The following is a 24,137-nucleotide window of genomic DNA, read 5'->3' as shown; positions in this document are numbered from 1 at the left end:
AGAAAGCAGGAATAGCTATATGACTTTCAGACAGAGCAGCTTCAAAGCAAGGAAATTTAGCAAGGATAAAGATTCTGTCAAAGCATTACAGAATGACAAGGGGGATCCAATCTCAAAGAAGACAAAACAATCATTAACGTATGTATGTGCTAACAACAGAGAATCAAACACCCTGAGGTAAAAACTGATAGAAGTGTAGGAAACATAGATGAATCCACTGTCATAGCAGGAAACTTCAACACGTCTCTATCAGACATGGACAGATTCAGCAGGCGGAACATCAGCCAAGGACTTAACAACTCAACAACGCCATTAATAAACTGGATATAACTGACATCTATAAACAACTTCATCCCACCGTAGTGAAATCCTGTGTCCACTAAAAATGCAAAAATTAGCTGGGTGTGGCTGAGGCAGGAGAATCGCTCGAACCCAGGAGGTGGAGGTTGCAGTGAGCCGAGATCATGCCATGCACTCTAGCCTGGGTGACAGAGAGAGACTGTCTCAAAACAAGCAAACAAAAATCCCAAAACACAAACAACAACAAAAGAAGTTACTGCAACGATCCAGATGGAGAAACTGAGGCACGGAAAGATGAAAAGCAGAGTTAGTAGACAGCACAGCGAGGATTTGAATCCAGATACTCTGACTCCAGCAGCCCCCTCTTGGCCCCTCCACTCTGGTCCCCGGCCACCAGCAAGGACCTGGGTCTGCCATGGGCCGAGGCGTTTGTGGTTCTCTCCCTGCAGGACGTGCAACCAAGGCCAGGGCGGCACTGGACATCGTGCACCAGGTTCGCATGGACCCTGGGGGAGTCTTTCCTGTCCTGTGAGCTGTGGCCCCGCGCGCTGCGCAAGCGGGATGTGTCTGTGTGCCCAGACGCACCCTCCTTCTACCAGCTGCAATACTGCGGGTGCAAGCTGCGCTTCAACCTGACCTCCAGTCAACACCTGCTGGCGCCCCTCTTTGTGAGCAAGACACTGAGGCTTGGCGGCCTGGGTAGCAGGCACATCTGGGCCCACACCCCCGCCTGCCATCTGCTTGGGGAGGCACAGGAACCCGAGCTTGAGAGTGGCCTAGCGGCCACCAGCGCCTGCGACGGCCTATTGAGTGCACTGTGACATGTATACTTGGGGCAGTCTCGGGTGGTGGGATGTGGAGATTTGCTCCAGCCTGGGCACGCACTTGTCTGGTGGCTTTGCCCAGTGCACTTTTCCTCTGCCAACCTCGGTATTCACGCCTGTAAAATGGGAGCGACAATGCAGGCCTCGTTGATCTCTAGGACAGCAGTTCTCAAAGTTTAATGTGAAAGCCGGGTGGTGGTGCACCTGTAGTCCCAGTTATTTGGAAGGCTGAGGTGAAAGGATCACTTGAGCCCAGGAGTTCAAGGAAGAAAGAAAGAGAAAAGAAAAGAAAAGATAAGTTTACTATGAGCTCAAATCACCTGCAGGCCCTGTTTAAACAGAATGTTTGCAGGGTAGGTCTGGGGTGGCGCCCAAACACTTGGATTTCTGAAACCATCTCAGGTGATATTGAAGATGCAGGTCCAGAGATCCCACTTTGAAAACCTCTGTTTGACTGGACTAAGTAACTGAAAAAGCAGTTGGCTTCTCTTCCCTGCGGCATCAGTTATGACTGTCCTTCACAGGTCCCTTTAGGCTGCTCTTCTCCAGGAAAGCCACCCCTCACCCTGTAGCCATTCTGCAGGGTGTGGTGAGGAATCCCTTTGAGCCCCTCTGCCGGGATCAGCGTTCCGGGAAAAGCAGGCCTCAGCTTCCTGGCTTGGTCTGGCTGAAGGGTGGTGCTGGCTACTGCCTGCAGCCCTAATGGCTCCCTGACTGGGGCTGATTAGAGCAGCTTCCACTCCAGGCGGAGCAGGGCCCCTTTCTGTTGGTGTTCAGGTGACCAGCCCCACTCTCACAGCTCTGGAGGTTGGGGGTTTGGGAGGAGTAGGGGATATGTGCACACTCTCAGCGTCCACTGTTCCCAGGAGGCCCTCAGCTTAGATTGCTCAGGCAAAAACCATGGGCTGTGGCTGCACAGGGCCTAATGACAGGGAGCCCACAACACAAGCTGCACAACATCTGGACCTTTGAAGGCCCATCTGCTCTGCACAGTATTCTCATTTATGGAGCCTGTGCTTGTCCCTTAATGTACAGTTGATGTTGTTAAGCCTGAGCAGCAGCTGTGCACACAGGGCGTCATTCCCATTTCACAGATGAGGAAACAGGCTCAGAGGGGAACTTGCCCAGGGTCACCTAGTCATTCAGTGAGTGGTGGGTGGGAGGGGGGGAATCCGCATTCACACCCAGGTCTCCAGACCCAAGAGCTAATGCACTCTCCAGCCCTCCCTCCAGGCTCCCTGGTCCTGTGTGACCCAAGGGGCAGAACTGGTGTCTACAAGGAGAAGTCCGAGGCACGTAAGACCTTCTTCCCTGTTGGAGCCCTGAGCTTCCTCAGGAGGTAGTGGGCATCAAAGATGCTTCCTAGGGCCCCTCCCCTCCGTGGATTCTGAATGCTGGCGGACATGTCCAAGACACTCCTGCCAGCTTCCCTTCTCTGGGCGGCCCTGGGCCCAGAGAACAGGGTGTCCTAGTGGCCATAGGCATCTCCTCTGCTCGGGTGTGGGTGTAGATGCTTTGGAGTGATTCGTTCCCTTAGGGAGATAGAGGGAAGGTCAGAAGCCCTGGCCAGTTGGGAGGGAGCACAGTGCTGGAAATGGCTGGCGTGCGGAGGAGATGGAGAATAGCCTGGAGGCCTGGGCACAAGCCTCCCCACTCAGGATGGCTGTCTAGGACTCTGGAAGACAACATTTTGTCAGATTTGGAGCCTTCTGAGCTCTGCTTTGAAGGTTTGGCTGTGTGTGAAATGGCAGAGAAGGGCTTTCCAGGTGGAGGTTACAGAGTGCGCAAAGGCCCAGCGGGAGGAAAGTGCAGAGTGTCCGTGGGCAGTCACAGGTAGTGTGGGCAGTGGGGGCTCAGCTGGGCAGGATGGGCCTCTGGGACGTGCAGGAAGAGCAACTGAGGGCCAGTCCTCCCTGTGTGACCCTGGTGCTTCTTCCCCAGGAAGGTGTGTTCTGGCTCTCCAACGAGGACTACTTCATTGAGCCCCTGGACACTGCCCCAACCTGGCCCGGCCCAGCCACGCCCAGCCCATGTGGTGTACAAGCATCAGGCCCCAGAGAGGCTGGCACAGTGGGGTGATTCCAGTGCTCCAAGCACCTGTGGGGTGCAAGGTATGCTCTTCTGCTCCCAGTTCTCGGGTGGGTGCTGGGCCTGGGGACATGAAGGGGCCTTTCTAGAAGCCCCTCTTAACATCCCCATGCCCAGTGCCCCTTAGACCACAGGACACAGATAGACAGACGGATACATCACCATAGCCTGTGCCCTTAATTGTGCCACAAGACTATGTCCTCTGCTTTTCAGGCTTGCCCCAGTCAATCCCCTAGACTGACCTCCCTCGCTCCATCTCACCTACCTCTCCCACCTTGGGGCTCAACCTGCCTCTGCTCCCTCCCCCCCACAGCCTATGGCACCTGACTCTGCCAGCCATTCTCCCCCCAGTGCCCAGGCTAGGTGAGCCATGCCCAGCTCCAACAGGGCCACTAGCCAGGAACCTCCCTCCCCCCCGCCACCCTGCTCCCACCCTAGAATAACTAACCTCTATTACTGGGACCTGGAGTGTGGTACCCAGTGCCTCCTCTGCAGAGCAGCAGTAGTTCTGGCCAGTCCAGGTGACGAGCTGCCTGCTAAGGGTTGCTAGGGCTTGGGGAATGCTTGGCTGGCATGCTAATCTCAACCTGCCCACAGCTCTGGTACTGCATTTGCTGGAGCACATATCCACAGAGGTATGCTTCTTGGCCTCAGTTTCCCCAGCTTCTTAGATATGCTTCCTCTTCTGATCTGGCGCAGCCTGGGTCAGGGAAGCAGGCCCAGTAGGGCCAGCTGGGCTGGGTCTTGGCCAACCTCCCCCGGCTGGGGTTTAGAGGGTGGGGTCAGCCTGTGTTGGGATTTACTAACCCCCCAGGGTGGGAAGAAGTGACACGGGGAGATAGGGGCCCAGTAGCCAGTTTTGTCAGGCCCAGGAGTTCCCCTCCCATGGACACAGTACTTTACTGTGTTGATATCCACCATTTCATTTGCCCTTTGAGGTCCCCTGTGAGGCAGATCAGCATTCCTATTTTAGTCAGGGAATCTCAAGATCAGAGAAGGGAAGTGACCAGGAAGAGCCACACAGCACAGGTCTGGGGCAGAGCCAGGAGGGGAATTCAGGCCCCTGGCCTCTGATCCCTGTGTGGTTCCTAGTGCCCCAGAGAACTTGCTGAGGAGAAACCCTGTAGACATGTGCCCTGGGTCAGGGTGGGCCAGAAGGATGGGGAACAGATGTTCCCTCAGGATCAGATGTTTATTTAAGACTGACTTGTTGAGAGCCATCGCTCTACCTGGGATAAAGTGATGGATGTGGAAGAGCACGATCCTGCACTTGGGGACTCTGTCTCATCGTAGCACTTCCCAAGGAATTATTTCAGGGAATGTATTCCAAAGAATGCCAGTAGCGTACTATGAAAAAAGATGCTGCTGTTGAATAAGTTTGGCCACACAGGATTAAAAAAAGTAAAACGGGCCAGGCATGGTGGTGCACACCTGTCGTCCCAGCTACTTGAGGGACTAAGGTGGGAGGATTGCTTGAGCCCAGGAGGTCAAGGCTGCAGTGAGCCGAGATGATGCAACTGCACTCCATATGGGTNCTGGCGCAGCCTGGGTCAGGGAAGCAGGCCCAGTAGGGCCAGCTGGGCTGGGTCTTGGCCAACCTCCCCCGGCTGGGGTTTAGAGGGTGGGGTCAGCCTGTGTTGGGATTTACTAACCCCCCAGGGTGGGAAGAAGTGACACGGGGAGATAGGGGCCCAGTAGCCAGTTTTGTCAGGCCCAGGAGTTCCCCTCCCATGGACACAGTACTTTACTGTGTTGATATCCACCATTTCATTTGCCCTTTGAGGTCCCCCTGTGAGGCAGATCAGCATTCCTATTTTTAGTCAGGGAATCTCAAGATCAGAGAAGGGAAGTGACCAGGAAGAGCCACACAGCACAGGTCTGGGGCAGAGCCAGGAGGGGAATTCAGGCCCCTGGCCTCTGATCCCTGTGTGGTTCCTAGTGCCCCAGAGAACTTGCTGAGGAGAAACCCTGTAGACATGTGCCCTGGGTCAGGGTGGGCCAGAAGGATGGGGAACAGATGTTCCCTCAGGATCAGATGTTTATTTAAGACTGACTTGTTGAGAGCCATCGCTCTACCTGGGATAAAGTGATGGATGTGGAAGAGCACGATCCTGCACTTGGGGACTCTGTCTCATCGTAGCACTTCCCAAGGAATTATTTCAGGGAATGTATTCCAAAGAATGCCAGTAGCGTACTATGAAAAAAGATGCTGCTGTTGAATAAGTTTGGCCACACAGGATTAAAAAAAGTAAAACGGGCCAGGCATGGTGGTGCACACCTGTCGTCCCAGCTACTTGAGGGACTAAGGTGGGAGGATTGCTTGAGCCCAGGAGGTCAAGGCTGCAGTGAGCCGAGATGATGCAACTGCACTCCATATGGGTGACAAAGTGAGACCCTGTCTCATTAAAAAAAAAAAAAAAAAAAAAAAAAAAAAAAAAAAAAAAAAAAGGGTAAAACAGACTTCTTTGCTACAGGACTTCTCAGAGCCTTCAAAATAAATAGGCGTTGAGAATCCCCAACAGAATAGGCAGGCAGCGTTCCCCAAATTTAGGAAATAAGCAGGGGCTTTGAAATAGCAAAACCTGAATTCCGAGCCCAGCTTCACCCTCTCTTTAAGCTTCAGTTACTTCATTTGTAAAACGAGGATAATTGTGCCTGCCTTAGAAGTGACAAGATTAAATGATATAATGCATGCTAAGCTCCAAGCACAGGGACTGTACATGTTAGGCTCAATCAAGGCTGGCTGCAGCTATTTTTTTGGCTGCTGCAGTATCTGACCCACAGCCATCTTCAGGACAGCCACACCTTTCTTTACCAACGCCACCTACAGACTCCAATTTATCATCATTCTCCCCATGCTAGATTCAGACCTGAGTCCTAGAACTTGAGTGGGTTTGTCCCAAAGATAGCAAGACAGGTCCCTTTTCACCCCGTTTTCTTTCTTTCTCTTTATTTCTTTCTTTCTTTCAGATGGAGTCTCTCTCTGTTACCTGGGTCGGAGTTCAGTGGTGCGATCTCGGCTCACTGCAACCTCTGCCTCCTGGTTCAACTGATTTTCCTGCCGCAGCCTCCTGAGTAGCTGGGACTATAGGCACATGCCACCACACTCGGCTAATTTTTTTGTATTTTTAGTAGAGATGGGGTTTCTGCATGTTGGCCAGGCTGGTTTTGAATTCCTGACCTTGTGATCTGCCCACCTTGGCCTCCCAAAGTGCCAGGATTACAGGTGTGAGCCACCGTGCCCAGCCAGTTTCACCCCATTTTCACCCCCAATTCTGTTCTTGCTCTCTGAGGTCACAAGCCCTTTTTGAGGGGCTCTTGTCACACTTTCGGCTCACCGGGAGCCTGTGGTTACCTGTATCCTCCAGATCTTACCTTCACAAACACTGCATACCTTGGTGTGCTCTCCAGGCCTGCAGCAGAACAGGGCTGGGCTTCCCTGGGTATCATTTATCCAGTTGAAACACCCTACACTGACCTTGGGCCATTAACCAATGCTGCTTGGTTGAGTTGATCAGCCAGTTAAGACCCTGCCTCCCTCCAACATCTCCCAATGCCTGTATTGCCCCCATAGCTCCTGGGAGATAGTGAGGTTATACATGCTGAGGGAAGGCCTTTGTGGTGGTACTAAGCTGTCCCTAGCCCTGACTCAGAATACAGTGTGGGTCAGTCCTCAGGCAGGCCGAGCAGACCCTCAGCGCTTCTGGTCCTCTGGAGTCACTTTGCTGGGGACTGATACCGAGCTTACCTGTCTGTGGTCTAGGAAAGATTTGTGGTCTGGGAAGGGGCTTCGGAGGTCTCTTGTCCTCTTCAGGTTCTGGGGCTGCTGGGTTGGGGTAGTGTGTGTGAGGTGTGGGGACACTCATGCATTGGTGTACATGCATCACCTGTCCACTGTGCAGCCTGTGTGCACCCGTGTGAGCGTCCCTGTGTGTGAGCATGGGTATGCATTGCCCTGGGTGGGAGGGTGGGTTGGGTGAGCATTGGCTCCTTGTATCCTTCATCCTGGTGACAGCCTGACCCCCCCCATCTCTTGAGCAGGTGGCTGGCCTGTTTTATGACCCAGCATTGGGAACCGCATCCACATCACCACTGTGCGCCTGGTCCTTCTGGAAGATGAAGAGGTGAGCAGTCATGTGGTCCCATGATGCCCAGCAATGGCTTTGGCTGCCAGAGCCCTCCTGCACCATGACCTGTGTAGCTCTGTATGGAAGGGCACAGTGAAGGCCTCCTTGGCCTGGACCGTGTCCCCTGCCAACCCCTGGTTCCTGAAGGACCCTCTCTCAGGTCCCAGGTCCCCTGCAGGAGGTTCCTACAGGAGGGGTGGTCAGGCCAGAAGCTGGACTGGTGCCTGTGGGCCTCCCACTGCCCTGCTGGGCCTCTGTCTCCTGCCTTTGTATGGAGGACAATTGGGCCTGACCTTCTTGGAACTCAGGGGAGGCATGAGCAGTCCTTCTCTCTGCTCCCAGGAGGAACTAAAGACCACACACCATGCAGACAACACCCTGAAGAGCTTCTGCAAGTGGCAGAAAAGCATCAACATGAAGAGGGATGCTCACCCCCTGTACCATGACACTGCCATCCTGCTCACCAGGTACTGCCAGCTGCAGGAGGGTGGGAGCCTGCATCTCAGGGAGGTGCTTCACCCGCCCTGCGGGAGAAGCCCTGGTGGAGGAGGGGGCCGTGCTCTCAGGGAGCCCCATTTTGAGGAGAGTTTGCGCACCTTTGGCCCAAGGCTGGATTCTGTCCGCACTCGGGGACGTCTTTTTATTTTGAAATAATTGTGGATCTTCATGCTGTTGTTAGAAATAATAGAGAGAGGGCCTCTATAGCCTTCATCCATTTCCCCCAGTGGTAACATCTTGCATGACTAGAGCACAGTATCCCAACCAGGAAACTGACACTGATACCATCCGCAGACTTCCTCAGATATCATTAGTTCCACACATACTGCCCTTTGTGTGAATGTGTGTGTATTCAAACGTGTAGTTTCATCACTGTGGGTTCACCTACTTACCCCCACAGTCTAGATACAGATCCGTCTCATCAGAAGGATGTCTTGTACTACCAGTTTATAGTCGCAGCCACCTTCCTCCCTCCTCCCCTAACCTCTGGCAACTGCTGATCTGTCCAGAGGCAGTTATCTTCCCTCTGCTGGACTCTGGCAGCTTCTGTCAGCACCCCTGCTGGATAGTAACCAAAATTGTTCTGTGCGGGTCTGTGCTCCCAAGGGCCAAAGAGATGCCCAGAGGATTGTGTGTGAATGAGAGCACCTGCTTCCCACGTGGCCACTGTGCTGGCCTCATGCCACAGAATGGTGGGAGGGACATCCTTTTCGCTTGGAATCAGTTCAGCGGGACCCTTCCCTGGCCTTAGCTCAGGTGGGCCTAGCACTGGGTCAGGTTAACCTGAAGGCTGCTTCTCTTCCTGTGCAGGAAGGACCTGTGTGCAGCCATGAGCCGGCCCTGTGAGACCCTGGGCCTGTCCCACGTGGCGGGCATGTGCCTGCCGCACTGCAGCTGCAGCATCAACGAGGACACAGGCCTGCCGCTGGCCTTCACTGTAGCCCACGAGCTCGGGCACAGGTACTGTGCCTGCCCCCATTGCTACACTGAGAGCTGAGCTTCACCCTCCCAGCCTGGGGGCACCGGGTATCCAGCCTGTGGGTCACAAAGTCCAGGGGAAAGGAAGCTCTCTCGAGAAGGAGCCCCGGCTATGGCCATGTGCTGTCCCTCCACTGTCCCCTCCCCACAACCAGGCTGCTTCCCTGTAAAGCAGGAGAGAGGCCTGCCTGGGCATCTCTGGGACTGGCCTGGAGGGAGTCTTATTTAAAGGGGAGTTGTGATGGGCCAGAAAGTCATCGTAGGTCTTTGGCTGTGCCTCCCCATTGCCCTTAGTGCTGTGTTTTTTTACTCTCGATCCCTGTCCCTGTTCCTGTTTGCTCTGTGGCCTGGGCCAGTGCCTGCCCTCTCTAGGCCTCTGTGTGCTTCCCATAGATTGAGGGGTTTGGATTCAGCCTGGGGGCTGGCCAGCAATGACAAACCAGGTAGCACAGATGGGGGCCTGTGATGGCCCCTGCAAGCTCACTGGCCTCAAGAACAGTCTGACAGAGGTTCCCACTCACAGGTCCTTGTCCCAAGGCTGTGCACTTGAGTTAAGGGATCTGAGCTGCTGTGTCACAGAAGGGTCTCCAGAGACCATCTTTGGGAAGGACATGAGAAAAATTATTTCCTGAGCATTTACTGTGTGCCAGGGGCCATGCTAAGTACTTTCAGAAAAACAATCTCACTCAGTTCTCATTATTACTCCCAGGGAGGCTCAGAGAGTCTGAGGAACTAACGAGCATAACACAGCCAGGAAATTGCAGTACTGCGGCAGGCTGTTCTTTCTGCAGTCATAAGCAGCTTTAAGGTCCTGCAGGCACAGCCATCACCCATGAAACCCAGACATCTGAATGGATGACCCCAACAGCTTTGACCACAGAACCCTCTGGAAGCCTGCCTTTGAAAGCTTGCTGGACAATCTAAGATGCTGCCATATTCACCAGCTCAACAGCCCAGGCATAGGTGGCTGGAGGCCTGTGAAGGCAGGAGCCTCAGGCAGCGGTGTCAGATGGAGGGAGCCTTGGACGTCACTGAATCCAAACCCCTCAATCTATGGGAAGCACACAGAGGCCTAGAGAGGGTAGGCACTGGCCCAGGCCACAGAGCAAACAGGAACAGGGACAGGGATCGAGAGTAAAAAAGTTCTCTATTTATCCTGGAGAAGATTGCCTGAAGTGATCTTCTAACGGGAGTGTTTCCAGAGGAGGGGCTGGGCCAGGAGAGGTGGGGACAGCTGGGGACCGCTCTGAGGAGCACAGCCCTGGGCGCCCCACACCACCACATGGTCCAGGGAGGAAGGTGGGAGCAGGCACACAAGAAGGGACCTCTGGGGGTCAGTGGGCCCCTGCCACGTGGAGGGGTGCCTAGGGGACCCTTGGGGACAGGGAGGGGGCAAGGTGGGTGGTGGCGCTGGGAGGGGGTGAGGGTATGGCCCATGCCCTCCTCCTCGCAGAGTATCTGCCACACACTCTGGTGCTCTGTGGAGACCACCTGTCACGCCAAGCTGGATGCAGCCGTGGACAGCACCCGGTGTAGGGAGAATAAGGTAGGGGATGTCCCCAGTCCTGGCGGTGGGTGTGTGAGACGCCAGACCTGCTGTAACCAGGCCCTGGGGTCAGCCCCGGCTCACAGTCTTGCTTGTGCTCCTAGCAGAGCCCCGCACTCTCTGCAGCCCATGGCCCCATCTGCAAAGTGGAGGCATTGGGGCCAGGGCTTGATTCCATGATTCCCCAGGGTGTCTTCAGCTGAGTCAGCATGCAGGCTGTTTTACTCCCTGCTCAGCTCCTCCCTGTGGCCTGGGTCACAGATGATTGTGATTATTGTGAAGGGGCCTCTCTCACCTTCCATCCTTCCCCTCTGTGCCTTTCTCAGCCTCCCCACCCACCTTGTTCTCACTAGGGTGAGGATGACTAATAAGCTGGGGGGTGGGGTGGCTCTACCTCCATCTGTCACAGTAGTGGTATCTCAATGGGGAGTGCGTACCCGTGGGCTTCCGGCCTGAGGCGGTGGATGGTGGCTGGTCCAGCTGTAGCGCCTGGTCCATCTGCTCCCGGAGCTGTGGCGTGGGCGTACAGAGCCCTGAGCGGCAGTGCATGCAGCCTACGTGAGTGTGGGGCCCAGGGTGCCCTGGGCAATGGGACAGAGGGACCCAAGCAGTCAGCTGATTGCAGGAGCTTGGCTCTGTCCCAGCCTCTGGCTCTTAGAAGTATCCTCATAATGGTCAGTCTGAGTGTCCAGGCCACTTGAGTCACTTTCAAGCAGTGTTCTGGGGGCTGACAGCGTCCCCACTGCTGACCCCTTTGCAGAGAGGGGGACACTGAGGTCCAGAGACTGGAGAGACTCATCAGATGCCACATGACAAAGCAGCTGCTGGCTAGAAGGAGGCAGGAGAGGGCAGTGGGGAAGAGCCCTGCACCTTAGATGGCTCTGGGTTCGAATCCCCTCTTCACCCCTCCTCTGGTCCTCCATTTCCCGGTCTATATAATAGCAGTGCCCATCCAGTAAAGTTGTAGTCGGGGGCAAATGCAGTTTTTGCAGGCCAGGCCCTCAGTCTTGCAGCTCGTCTGTAGGGGCCACTCAGCGGGAGGGGCTTGGTGGCCTCAGAGGCACAACAAGGGTCTGAGATGAGACTGAGGGCAGCTGGGAGTATGGGCCAGCACTGAAGGGATGGCCTGAGGTGAGTGACTTCACCTCTCTGGGCCTCTGTTTCCCCATCTAAGAGGGGTAGTGTGAAGATCTGCTGAGACACAGAACTCAGTGATACCATAGACCTGAGGTACTACCCGGCTAATCTTCACTTCAGGAGGCCACCCGGGGCCGGCCTCACCCAGGGCCCTGTGCTTATCCAAGACTGGCCTGTGGGCCTCCCTGCCTCCTGGCCTCCAGGTCTGAGCTGGGTGGGGGCCAGCAACTCTGGCCTAGATGTGGAGGGTTTCAGGAGCTGTGCTCGGTCAGACCTCTCAGCTGGCTGAGGCCCTGGGCGCTTTCTTTAGACCCGGGCTGGGGTACTGCCACCAGGAGGGAGGCTGAGGACTCAAGGGCTCGTTAGGATGCTGGTGTCATGGGCTAGAGACTTGGAGCAGTCCCTCCAGCCAGTGCCAGTCATGCCTGAAGCTTGTCCCAGCTTCTCAACAGCCCTCTGCAGAGGCAGCCCCAAACCCACTTTATACAGGAGGAAACTAAGGCCCAGAGGCTGGCCGAAGACTTGCACACGGTCACACAGCAGGTCTTTAATTGGACAAACGTGAAAAACAGCACATACATTTGCAGGATTAGACGTTTGGGAATTGTCTTTCAGCAAATTGGCTGCTTCGCAGGTGGACCACTTAGGAGTGTCTGCAGAGGCAAGTGCCCCGTGGTGGCTGGAACAGACAGGGGTTCTTTGTCTTAGGCAGGAAGTCCCAGGTGCACAGTCCAAGGTGGCAGGACCTGGAGCTGATTGGCCCTCAGCCACACCATCCTTGCCACAGCAGCCTCCCCTCCACTCCTGCCTGTCACAGATGCTGTCCTCCCTTCCAGGGCTCTTACCCTGTACTGGGCAGGAAGAAAGAGAAGGGAAAGGGCTGACTCCCAGCGAGGGACTCGTGCCTTTTTCTCTCCAGCCAGGACTGTGTCCCAGACCCCCCTAGTTGCAAGGGAGCGGCAGTGGGTTGTGTTTGCAGCAGGTCTCATTGCTCCTTGAACAAAATCAGAATCTGTTGGTGAGGAAAGAGGGGGACAGGTGTGGGACTGGCAGCTCAAGGGAGGGACAACTTACTCTTTGGACCACAGGGTGGGGGTGGAGCTGAGAAGGCAGAGCCACCTGCAGACAGGGTCCTACGGCTGGGCCTCAACAGGCAGTATGGGAGTGAGTGTTCAAGGTGAGGAGCATGGTTGTGCAAAGGCCCCAGGATGGGCAGTGGCAGACGGTGTGAAGGACAGGAGCAGTGCCAAGGCTGGTGTGGCGGTGGAGAGCAGGGGCTGCCCCTTGTTGCCCAATTTCTTTTCCAGATATTCTCTGAGCCATTGGGAAGGGTGTGGATGGTGGGATGGCCTTGATGCCATGGCTGGGTTTGCATGCTAGCAGCAGCTGGCAAGGATCGAGCTCTTACGATGTGCGGGGCACGGGCCGAGCCTGCACATGCAAGAACATGTGCAGTCCTCCCTCCAGGGCTTGGAGGAGGCAGGATTGTTGCTCCCACTTCCCAGAGGAGGACACTGAGGTTCAGAGAGGCCAAATGAGCTGCCCAGGCATCTCAGTTAGGAAGCAGAGGGTCTGGGCACCCAACCCACTAAATCTCCACACTCTGCCACCCCTCCAGGGATAGTCAGAGGGGAGGCTACATAGGAGAGAGGGTGAGTGAGAACCAGGAGGACAAGAGGAAGCAACGGTGGAGGTTTGCCTTCATCCTGACATGGGCAGTAAGGTGCTGGGAGGGTTCCGGCAGAAAGGGTGTCTTTGGGTCTTGGGCGGTGGGCACGTGGGTGCCAGTCCCAGGCTGAGCCCCATGGCCCCTAGGTGTGTAGAGGCAGAGTGTGTACTGCTTAGAGTGGCAGGCAGGGCCCGTGGATGGGGAGCACTGTGTCCCCCTGGGCTGGCCAGATGACCGCTAGAGGAAGTGCAGTAGCAGCCCTGCCCTGCCAGGTGAGCCCGCCCCCACTGTCCCGCCAACTTCCCACCCCCAGGCGTCCTGGGTCTGCCACAGGCCCCTATATCTGGGTCCCCGGAGGCCCCAGGGAGGAGCAGAGGGAGCCGGGCTTTCATTCTCTTCCCGAAGCTGAAGCCCCAGCCCCCCAGTCACCCCTCACCCCAGCCTGGGCCAGCCTGCACACCTGTGGTCCTCCTCTTTGGGTCCCTGGATGTGAAATAGTCCTCAGGTCACACTCAGTTTCCCTGAGGGGAGGGTGGCAGGAGCAGAGGGGCTGTGCCATGTCACCAGGCTTTGAGGGCAGAACACTTACCTGGGCTTGGAGCTCTGGAGAATCATCCACTGGCCTCAGTCCCAGCTCTGCCCAAACCCTGAACGCCTGGAAGCCCAGCCTGGCCCTCCCTGCTGGTGAGCCTGCTGATGCCACTCATCTAATGCCATGGTGATGCCACCCATGTGCCCTCACCAGGTGGTGGGCAGATGAGTGGCAGCTGTGCTTCAGCTCCTGTGGGCCTGGGGGCCTCCCCTGCCAGGCCATGCTCTGCATCCACAATGTGGGGCTGGATGAGCAGAGCGCCCTGGAGCCACCCGCCTGTGAACACCTTCCCCGGCCCCCTACTGAAACCCCTTGAAACTGCCATGTGCGCTGTCCGGCCACCTGGGCTGTGGGGAACTGGTCTTAGGTGAGTGTGGGATGGGAGGGGGCCCGCCTCCAGATCCACCCTTGGTCTTTGCCTACAGGTAGGCAGACAGCCTTCCTGGAGCCCACGTGGGTGGGAGGGAGCCTGGGCATTCCAGGGTCCAGCCCCTGACTCTAAAGCCTCAGGGATCAGGAAGCCCCTGGCAACCATGTCCACAGGGTAGTGGCCTTGAGCTGGGCAGGGCTGGCTGGGGTCTCTGCCACCCTGACATAAGGCAGTGGACAAGTTACCCAGCCATGCCCCAGCGTCCCCTGGCAGCCTGCCTCCCAGCCTAAGCCCCTCACCCTGGCTTCCCCTGCAGTGCTTAGTGACATGTGGGCACTCAACACCAAAATGTCCTCTGCATTAATGACACTGGTGTCTCGGTGTCCCTTTGTCGAGGCCCAGCAGCTAGCCAGCAAAGTCACCTGCTCTCTGCCACCCTTTCGGTGGCCCCTGGACACACTGGGCCCTGAAGGCTCAGGCAGCGGCTCCTCCAGCCATGAGCTCTTCAATGAGGCTGACTTCATCCTGCGCCACCTGGCCCCAGGCCATTCACCTGCCTCATCACTCAAGCCAGCCACCATGGGCAACGCCATTGAGGAGGAGGCCCTAGAGCTGGACCTGCCAGGGCCCGTGTTTGTGGACAACTTCTACTATGACTATAATTTCATCAACTTCCACAAGGATCTGTCCTATGGGCCCTTTGAGGAGCCCGATCTAGACCTGGAGGGGACAGGGGATCGGACTCCCTGACCACACAGCCGTCCTGCTGTGCCTTCCATGTGTAGCCCCGTGCCTACCACAGAGCTTCCTGCAGCCAAGGAGGAGGGGGCACTGGGACCTTGGTCCCCTAGCCCTTGACCCAGCCAGGCCAGCTGCTCCACACCCCCACCCTCAGAGCAGACCCCTGGGAGCCCTTTGATCAATTTCCTGCCTGAGGAAGAAGGCCCCATAGGGGCCCCAGACCTTGGGCTCCCCAGCCTGCCCTGGCCTACAGTTTCCATTGATGGCCTGCAGATGCCTGCCGCCCCTGAGAGCCAAAATGTTAGTTAGGACAGCCCTAGTTAGCAAGGACAGCCCTAGCCAGCTGCCTCCTCCATGGAGGGACAGGACCAATGAGGTTTTCAAGGATGATGAGGAACCTGAGGGCTGCAGAGCACCCCACCTGCCTCCAAGACCCAGCCCCACACTGCCCCCTTTGTCCCTGGTCGGCAGCACCCACTCCTCTCCTAGTCCTGACGTGACAGAGCTGTGGACAGGAGGGACTGTGGCCTGGAAGCCAGCTCTGGAGGGTAGCCTGGGGCCTGTGGATAGTGAACTGTGGCCCACTGTTGGGGTGGCTCCTCCCCCTCCCTCCCCCATAGCCCCTCTGCCAGAGATGAAGGGCAGGGACAGCCCCCTAGAGCTGAGGACTCCCACCTTCCCAACCCCAGCACCAGGCTCATGGGACGTGCAGACTGTGGCAGTGTGGGGGACCTTCCTTCCCACAACCCTGACTGGCCTCGGGCACACGCCTGAGCCTGCCCTCAACCCAGGACCCAAGGGCCAGCCTGAGTCCCTCAGCCCTGAGGTGCTCCTGAGCTCTAGGCTACTGTCCATGCCCGCTTGGGACAGCCCCGCCAACAGCCACAGAACCCCTGAGACCCAGCCGCTGGCTCCCAGCCTGGCTGAAGCAGTCTCCCCTGCAGACCTGTTGGCTGTCAGGAACGCTAGCTGGCAAGCGGGACACCCACACACACACACTCACACACTTCCTTCCTGAGTCCCAGCTGCTCTCAGCAGTGCTGATGGCAGGAAACAGGGTGGCCCTGGAGTCTCACCTAGGCTCGCCTCACCAGCTGAGTGGCTTTGGGCTCCATTTCCCTCTCAGGGCCTTCATGTGCTGAATAAAGGGGCCGCCAAGCCTCATCCTTGCATAAATGAGGTCTGGGCATGAAGGGCCCAGGACTGCGTGGGCATCCAGATGATACTGAGGGAAGGCGGCTTTTTCACCTCCCCCAAAGCCACTGTCATCCCCAATTGCAAGGTCAGGGAGAGGGCCTGGGGCCGACCCTGTGAGGAGCTGTGACCCCTGTGCTATTGACTGTCTGCTCTCTGCCCCTAGGACAGAGGCCTCAGTCAGGGCACTCAAGCTGGCATTCGGGGCCCCCTGCAATCTCCCCAATCTGCTTTCTCCCCTTGTCCAACGCAGACTTCTCTACCTGTGCTGGCTCCTGGGCAGCCCTCATTCGGGCTCAGAGTGGCCCCTGCCATGCCTTGCTACCCTGCCTCTGGCAAGGGTGGCCTTCCTGCCTCAAACTCCATTACCTCAGGCAGCACACCCACCCTGTCCTGCCTGCCCTCAGCATGCACCCAGCCAGCATTTCAGAGCACTCCTCTGTGTCTCCTAAGCTGGGTGCTGGCACCATGTCTCTCACCTTCAGGGCTAGGGTGGGGGGGTGGTTATGATCACAGGGGATGAAGATCAGATGGGGCAGAGAACAGGAACTGAGGCCCCTGGGGGCCTAGAACCAAGGACAGATGGCCCAGGAGGCTCTGGGCTTGCAAGGTCTCCCAGGGGTGGGTGTGAGTGGGCTACAGGGAGTGGGCTATGGGGGCTGGTTAGGTGGCTGAACTAGAAGCTGTCCTAAGTGAGGAGTTTTCTGCCACCAGTGAACAGTGGAGGGGCGGCTGGGAAGGTGTCTTGGACTTTGAGACCCAGAATTCCCAGGATGTCCTGCTGGTCTGTGGGACAGTTGGTGGGACATGTGGAAAGCCGGGAAACTCCAGAGTGTGTGGTCGCTGCAGTGACACAGCATGGCCACATCCGTTTGCTGTGGAGGTGGGGTTGACAGAGGAGGGAGCCAAGCCCAAGAGGTGAAACAGCTTGTCTGAAGTCACCCTGGGCGACCAAGATGCAAGCCTGTAAATGTGCACTTTGGAGCTCTGCCTGGAGCTTTGGTGGTGGAGGAGCCTGCCTGCTGCCTCGTGCCCTCTGCTGGGTCTGGGGGATGTCTGCTGCCCTCCTGCTCCTCCTCCCCAGGGAGGTCTGCTGGAGTAAGCAGTTGGGGGCTGTCAGCAGTGGCAGTGGCATCAGGAGCAAGGCCAGGAGGCTGGAAACAAGCCATTTCCCAGAATAGCTCTGATAACCTGGGGCAGGAGGGCCCAGCCAAGCCTCAGCCCTGACGAGCACAGCCTGTAGCCGGTCTCCCTCCCCAGTGGGCCTGGGCTCAGTCCCTGGTTTCTGCTGACAGCCTGTAAGGCCCACTCTCTTTAGGCTTTGTGGCCCACCTGAGAAGTGGGAGGCTGGTCTGGGAGATGGGACCCTGTGACCCAGAACCCGAGGCTGAGTACAGCTCCCATGGCTGGAGGTGGTCACAGAGGCCTGGCAGGACAGATGCACTGGGGCAGGGGGCCGTGGGGGGAGTTGGGAGCAGAGGCCGCTGCAGGCTGGCAGGAGACCCTGGGAGCGCAGTTCTGTACCAGGATCTGTTGGGGAACACCAGGGGTGAGCAAGGATGGAGATGGGGTGGCAGGGCATCGCCCTGGGCCGGCCCTTTCACGGGCATGTGAGGGGGTCAGGGTGGGGCCTCAGGACCTTTCCTCCAGAAACCTCAGCCCAGCAGTGCCCATTCTCATGTCCTGGGGTTGGCCATGAGTAGGTGGGAGAGAGACAGCAACAGTTGGAGACCTGCAACTCTGCTTCGGGAGCCGCTCCAAAAACCGGGGCTCTCTGCTTGGTGGGGAGCTGCTGGAGCCTCCTTAAGGTGGTTAGGGTGGGGAGCCAGGTTCTGGGTACCCTAAACCACTGGTTCTGATGCCCCTCTGTCCCCTGACTCCAGACTGTGAGCGGGACCCCCCAGTCTTTTGGGTTCTGCGAGACGCTGCGCCTACGGGATGGCTGCCAGCTGCCCACCGTCCGTACCAGTGCTGCCGCTCATGCTCTCTGCCCAGCCATGGTGCCCCCTCCTGAAGCCATCAGTGGGTCACCACCCACTGCTGACGTTGCCAGGATGCACAGACCGAGCAACAGACCTCAGTGCCCACGACGGGCTGTGGAGGAGCTCCCGCCCCCTGCGCCCTAATGGTGCTAACCCTCTCCCTACCCAGTGGCAGGCTGGGGAACCTCCTCTCCCTCAAAAAAAAAAGTATTTTTCATTCTAACAGTTTGTGTAACCTTTATTATTATTTTACATAACTGAGCATCTATCACAGTGTGACTTCATCTTGGATTTGGCAAATCTTAAAAGTCAAAAACTCTTCCCCCAACCCCTCTGCCCAAAACTCCACTGCAGCAGCACCTCGGCAGGCGTGGCTTTTCACCTGCTCCTCTGGGGCAGATCTGCAGCGGGCAGAGCAGCAATCGAGTCCATGACAGCATGGTATCTGGTCCCTGGAAGCTGGGCGGCTGCTGCCCAAAGAGGCCTGTCTGCAGAGGGTGGGGTTCTGGGGTCAGGAAGGTCTTCTGGGCAGGGGCACAGCTTGGCCCTTTCTTGCTACCTGCCTCCAGCTCAGGCTCCCAGCCTCCCCTGGGGCCCCATTCTGAGACTAATACCGGGCACACCTACAACAAAGGGCCGCCCACCTTGTCACTTGCAGGGACTGCCCCTGGAGTACTGGGGACTGGGGCCCCCACGGGCACCTCCTTTGCCCTGTCTATTCTATCTGTTGAATCTTCTGCAAAAAGCGGGCAGAGAGGGGAAGAGCAGGCTGGCCAGCTGTGTCCTACTTGTCCCCACATGTCCCTTCATCTCTGTGCCCAGAGATAGGGCTGGGCTAATTGCCACTGCCTCGGGGTGGCCCCTTTCCCACCACCAGCCCCAGCAACAGATTCCTACCACGCTGATCGATGGTCCAGCACCTGGCACCTGCCTACCCACAGCCCCTTCCCCTCCCATAAATTCTAGTCCCATGGAGCCAGACAGTGGTGCCCACAGCAGGGAACAGAGGAGCATGAAGGTGCTTTGAAAAGGCTCCTGTCCTGGCCAGGGGCGGGAGGCTGGGGAAGGGGCAAACACTGTCCTCCCAGGCCCAGGCCCAGGCCCAGCCCTGGATCCAACCCTGCCCTCTGTCTGTGAGCCTTGGACTCAGCCGTTGACAATTTCCTCCTCAGCCCTCCCCTTGGAAGGTGTTACACCCCTTCTCCAGGTGGGGACACTAAGGTTCAGAGAGGTCGCGCTGCAGCCTACAGGGGTCACCTCTCACATTCTGTTCTCCAGCATATGACATCCCTGGATGAAAGAGGAGTGTGGCCCTGGAGCCTGCAGGTGGCAGCCACGGCCACTCAGGGCTGGGTGTATGCTGGGGACGGAGTGGACACCACTGAAAGTCACTCCTGGTTGGGTGCAGTAGCTCACGCCTGTAATCCCAGCGCTTTGGGAGCCTGAGGCAGGCAGATCACCTGAGGTCAGGAGTTTCAAACCAGCCTGGCCAATGGGGAGAATCTCCATCTCTACTAAAAATACAAAAATTAGCCAGGTGCGGTGGTGGGCACCTGTAATCCCAGCTACTTTGGAGGCTGAGGAAGGAGAATCGCTTGATTCCGGGGGCGGAGATTGCAGTAAGCTGAGATTGCACATTTGCACTCCAGCCTGGGTGGCAGAGGGAGACTGCATCTCAAAAAAAAAAAAAAAGAAAAGAAAAAAGAAAAGAAAAGAAAAACAAAATTACTCCTTAGGGACTGAGACTAAGAAACAGTATCAGAGGCTGAACCCCTTGGCAATGAGCATCTGTCCCAGGACTTGGGAGGGAGGGAGCATGGCCAGTGTGGCTGCCTGCAGGTGTGTGTCCTGCTGCTCCCCAACTCAACATGCTCACCTCATTTCACACCAACATGCCCCATCCTCAGAGGAGGAGCCCAAGGCTCTGAGAGGAAGTAACTGGCCCAAGGGCACATGCCTTGATGACACAGTCAATTCCTAGGCTCTGACTGCCCACCTCCAAGTTCCAGGTCACCCTAAGCAGATAGAAGAGGGAGAGGGCCCCAAGCAGGCTGCAGCTGTGACTTTGCATGGAGGGGGCAGCCTGCCAGAGTTCACGCAGAAAAGCAAGTCGCTAGGCAAGCTAGCGTGATTCCCAGCCCCGCTGCGCTGCCTGAGGTTGGAGGAGCATCAGAAGTGCTTCCTATCTGTCTGCAGCAGCCCGGCTGGCCCAAAGAGACCCTGGGGACCCATGCTCTGGGTCATGGCTTCCCAGGCCTTAGTCAGAACTAAGTCAGAAGGGTGGCAGTCCCTTCCAAGGGGTGGGGAGCAGGGCCTGTCGACTTGCTCCTGACCCACACACTGAGCCTAGGAACATCATCCTGGGCATACCATACTTGTCGTGCAGTCTGAGTCAAGCTGCCTGGGCAGGGTATCCAGCTCCCAGCCTCCCTGGGAGTGCCGAGAGCTGAATCCACTGCAGAGCAGGGGTGATTGTCAGGGTCCTACCTCCTCTATCTGTCGGCACTCCAGTGGCAATCTAGGTGAGAGTCCCATGCACATGGTCATCCCACAACACACTCCACAGGCCAGGCAAGGACACACAGCCCCCTTCCCTCTCTCCCAGGTACCATCATAGCTGCCAGCGTGTGACCAAAGGCAGGGTCCCTGGCCCCCACTGAAGCACTACCACTGGCCAGCGGGCTCACGCACCTTGGCCTGTTGCTCCTAGAGGTCACCTGGGCTGTTCAGCCAAGGGGACCACAGTTCCTGCTGGCCCAGCTGAGCTCCGCCTAGTGAACTCACCTGCCTTTCCTGCCATGGACTCTCACTCTTCTGCTTTTCCCAGCAGGAAGCACCCAGCCTCACCTATGCAACCTGCAGCCCCCCACCAACCAGTTGAGGCTCCCCTCTTAGACTTATAAGTCTATGGCCAGTGGCATCCGGCTGCCTGCCCTCCCTGCCTTCCCCAGGGTCCCTCAGAGGACCCTGGGCTTTCTGACCACACAGAGGGGCCTCTGGCACTCACTCCAGTCATCCGTCTCTTATAGCTTCACCATTTTGGTCCAAGCAGCACTCCTTCTCTATCAAGCCTGGTGGCTGTTGGGTGGGGCTCCCCAAGGAAGAGGTGGCCCAGGGCCGTGGGTTGGAAGACAGGGTGACCAGAGAAGGGAGAAACCCAAGAAGGCTGAGCATGGGTCTGAACTATGGGTGCACTGCCTGGGTGCCGAGGGAGAGGCCAGCGTGTGTGGGGTGGAGTGGAGACGGCTGCCACAGCCCCCAGGCACTGCCTATGAAGCTTCAGCTTCTCCCTCCATCTTCCTCCCCTTTCCCCTCCAGTCCCTGTGTTCCAGGAACCTTGCCACACCCGCAACCTGCGCCCTTCCCTCTCCAGCCCTCCCACAGCTGCTGCAGCACACCACTGCTTTGCGCTTGCCTCACCAGCTCTGGCTTTTCTTCAACCCATTTTCTCTCTGCTTTCTTTCCAACTGCCCGCTGAACGGGTCAGGCAAGTCCATCCTGTCCTAAGAGCCCCAGGCCCCACTTTGACCTCGAAACAGATCCTCTCTTCTCAGAGGCCTCCCTTTCCAAGCCTACCTGTGCGGGTGTCCTGTGACTTGACCGTGGATCCCCACTCCCAAAGCCTTCATCTGTGACTTAGTCTGTTGTAGTGGTGAGCTGACACTTTCAGGTGTGACCGTTGCTGAAAACTTGTGCCCCCTCTGTGGTATGCCCCTGCCCTGTTCTATAAATAGCTATAAATAGTAATATACATATATATACACACACACACATGTGGCTGATCACCTCGCTTCTAGCGCTGGGAATCAGTCCCCCATGCTGTCCTTGTGGAGTCTTGTAGCCAAACAAGAGAAAGCTGTCCCCTGACATCGCCCCTCCAAAGTGCGCCACCTCCAGTGGGCCTCCCTGTCATGCCCGGCCTGTGGACAGCCAGCCCCCACCACCCCTCCCACCCTCCACCAAGCATGGGGGTGCTGTGCAGGCAGCCATGTGGCCTGACAGTCTCTACCAGTCCTGCTGTCCATCAGCTGAGAATCAAACCTGTTTCTGGATGATGGGAAATGTGGCCTCTGCTGGCTGTGTTCTCTGTGCAGCTCAGGGGAGGGAAAAGGCCAAGCCATTTCTAGGGTGCTGTTGGGAGCAGTGAAAAGGCTACAGCCTTTCCAAGGGACACTTCCTGGAAAGCCCCTGGAGCTTAGGTGACTCTTATCCTGTGAAGCTGACTCTGGCCATTAGCGGGCAGGGCCATGAACTCAGCCTGGAAGAGCCTGCGGGGTAGCCAGCACTCTGGAGGGAGAGACACAACAGGCTACCAGGTGCAGACAGGAGAGGGAGGCAAGGGGACAGAAAGGAAGATGCCTGGGGTGGATGGAAGTCAGTGCCCTTGGGTGCTGGAATCTGTCTTCCCGGCCACCGCTAGATCAGGCTCCTGAGCCTGTTGGCTGTCAGGGCCAGACTGTGCCCCATAGGTGACATGGCAGTCCCGTGAAATCCACCAGGTGTCACCAGGCAGCATACAGGTAACAGGCCTGAAAGATCCCCAACAGCCCAGCTGGACATGCTCAGACACTCTGGGGCTCCTCGTTCTGTGGGACAAACTGCAGGACCCAGTGAGGGAAATGGGAACACACCAGGCCAAGCAGTATGGCTAAATCCATTTATTCCAAAATGAAAAGCGAAATAAACAGGAGTCACATCACCCACAACCCCATCCCTGCCTCCTTCCTCTGTACTATGCTAGCAATAAATAAGTTTCCCAGCCACAAATGCTTAGAACCTCCTCCTCATATGCCAGCTCCAACCTCCATGATACTGGGGGTGGCCCTACCCCAGGAATATACAAAATGTTACACAGATACTGTATGTACACTGGGGAACGGGGGCCACCCCAGCAGCCTGTGCCCTCGCCTGGTCCACAGTTAGCCCCATTGTCCTGCCTCAGCTGCCTCTGTGAATAAGAATATGGGAGCCCCCCTGAGGGAAAAGTTCCTTTGGTGAGAGAGGCCATCAGACCACCTCCAAACAAACCAGCTCCACCAGCCTCTGGCTCTTAAAAAACAAACATCATCATCTGGAAATTTAAGGACTCAGCCCTGGTCAGGGTGGGAAAGGGTCTGTTTGTCTCCCTCCATTAGACAGGGGTCTTGTCTTGCTACCCTAATGTTAAAGGGGTAACTGGGAAGGGTTAGTTGGTACATGGTGGGGGTGAAGACTCCAGACCCACTTCTCCAGGCTTATGCTGATAGGGGTCTGCTTTTATTTATTTTTATTTTTATCCCATGATGTTTTTTGAAATCCCATAACTTGTTTTCATAACTTTTAAAAAAAATTTTCATAAAACTTTTTTCTACTTTTTTTTGCCACAACTTCTCCACAGCATTTTTTATCTCATAACTTTTTACCCCACAGTTTTTTTAAATTTCCATAACTTCTTTTCAGTTTGTGTTCTTTTAATACACTTGCATAGTTACAATTTTGTAAAAAAAAAAAAAAACCGATGACCTCATGCCAAGTGTGCTCAGCATTTGCACAGTCTCAATACCTTTAATACTATAGTTTTCAAGACAAGACACACAAAATTTTAAGGCAAAAACAACACTTTGCAACAATTTCATAATTTATTACATTACAGTATATCATGATAGCAGTCAATAATGCCACTTTAGACAAAAGCCTTTCAGTATTTCCATTATACATTCTGTTAATAAGAATTCATAAATTGGTAAAAGTCATTCTAAGAAAACTTGGCAAATAAAGCTTTGGACTTTATTTCTTTCTCTACTTTTCTTCCCCAGTTTCTTTGTTTTAAACTACAGTATTCATATTTTAAAATGTTTTAACTTACTTCAAAACATTAACATAGCAGTTACATTTTTGAATAGTTATATTATTTTAAAGTAACTGTAAGATAAAGTTTTGGAGAAACTATTATGGATAGGGCTGATTTACATTTTCACATTTTCTAAAAATCAGCTTTGGTTTTAGAACTAATTTTTTTCATTTCCAGAAAATCTATCAGGTTTAGTCAGATACTTTAAAAATAATTATTATATATTGCAATCTTTTAACAGGTATTTTGATTCTTTACTTC

At 55.9% G+C, this 24,137-nt stretch overlaps 1 pseudogene; it reads left to right on the top strand.

Annotated features, from left to right (window-relative positions):
• The first annotated feature begins 715 nt into the window (after positions 1-715).
• Positions 716-15,888, top strand: LOC108519192 (A disintegrin and metalloproteinase with thrombospondin motifs 7-like; annotated as a pseudogene).
• The last annotated feature ends 8,249 nt before the right edge of the window (positions 15,889-24,137 follow it).

This window comes from Rhinopithecus bieti, unplaced genomic scaffold (assembly GCF_001698545.2).
Source record: "Rhinopithecus bieti isolate Rb0 unplaced genomic scaffold, ASM169854v2 scaffold_48354, whole genome shotgun sequence".
In the NCBI taxonomy this organism is placed as follows: Eukaryota; Metazoa; Chordata; class Mammalia; order Primates; family Cercopithecidae; genus Rhinopithecus; species Rhinopithecus bieti.
Note: the sequence above shows the minus strand (reverse complement) of the source record. Positions and strands in the feature narration are given on the sequence as shown.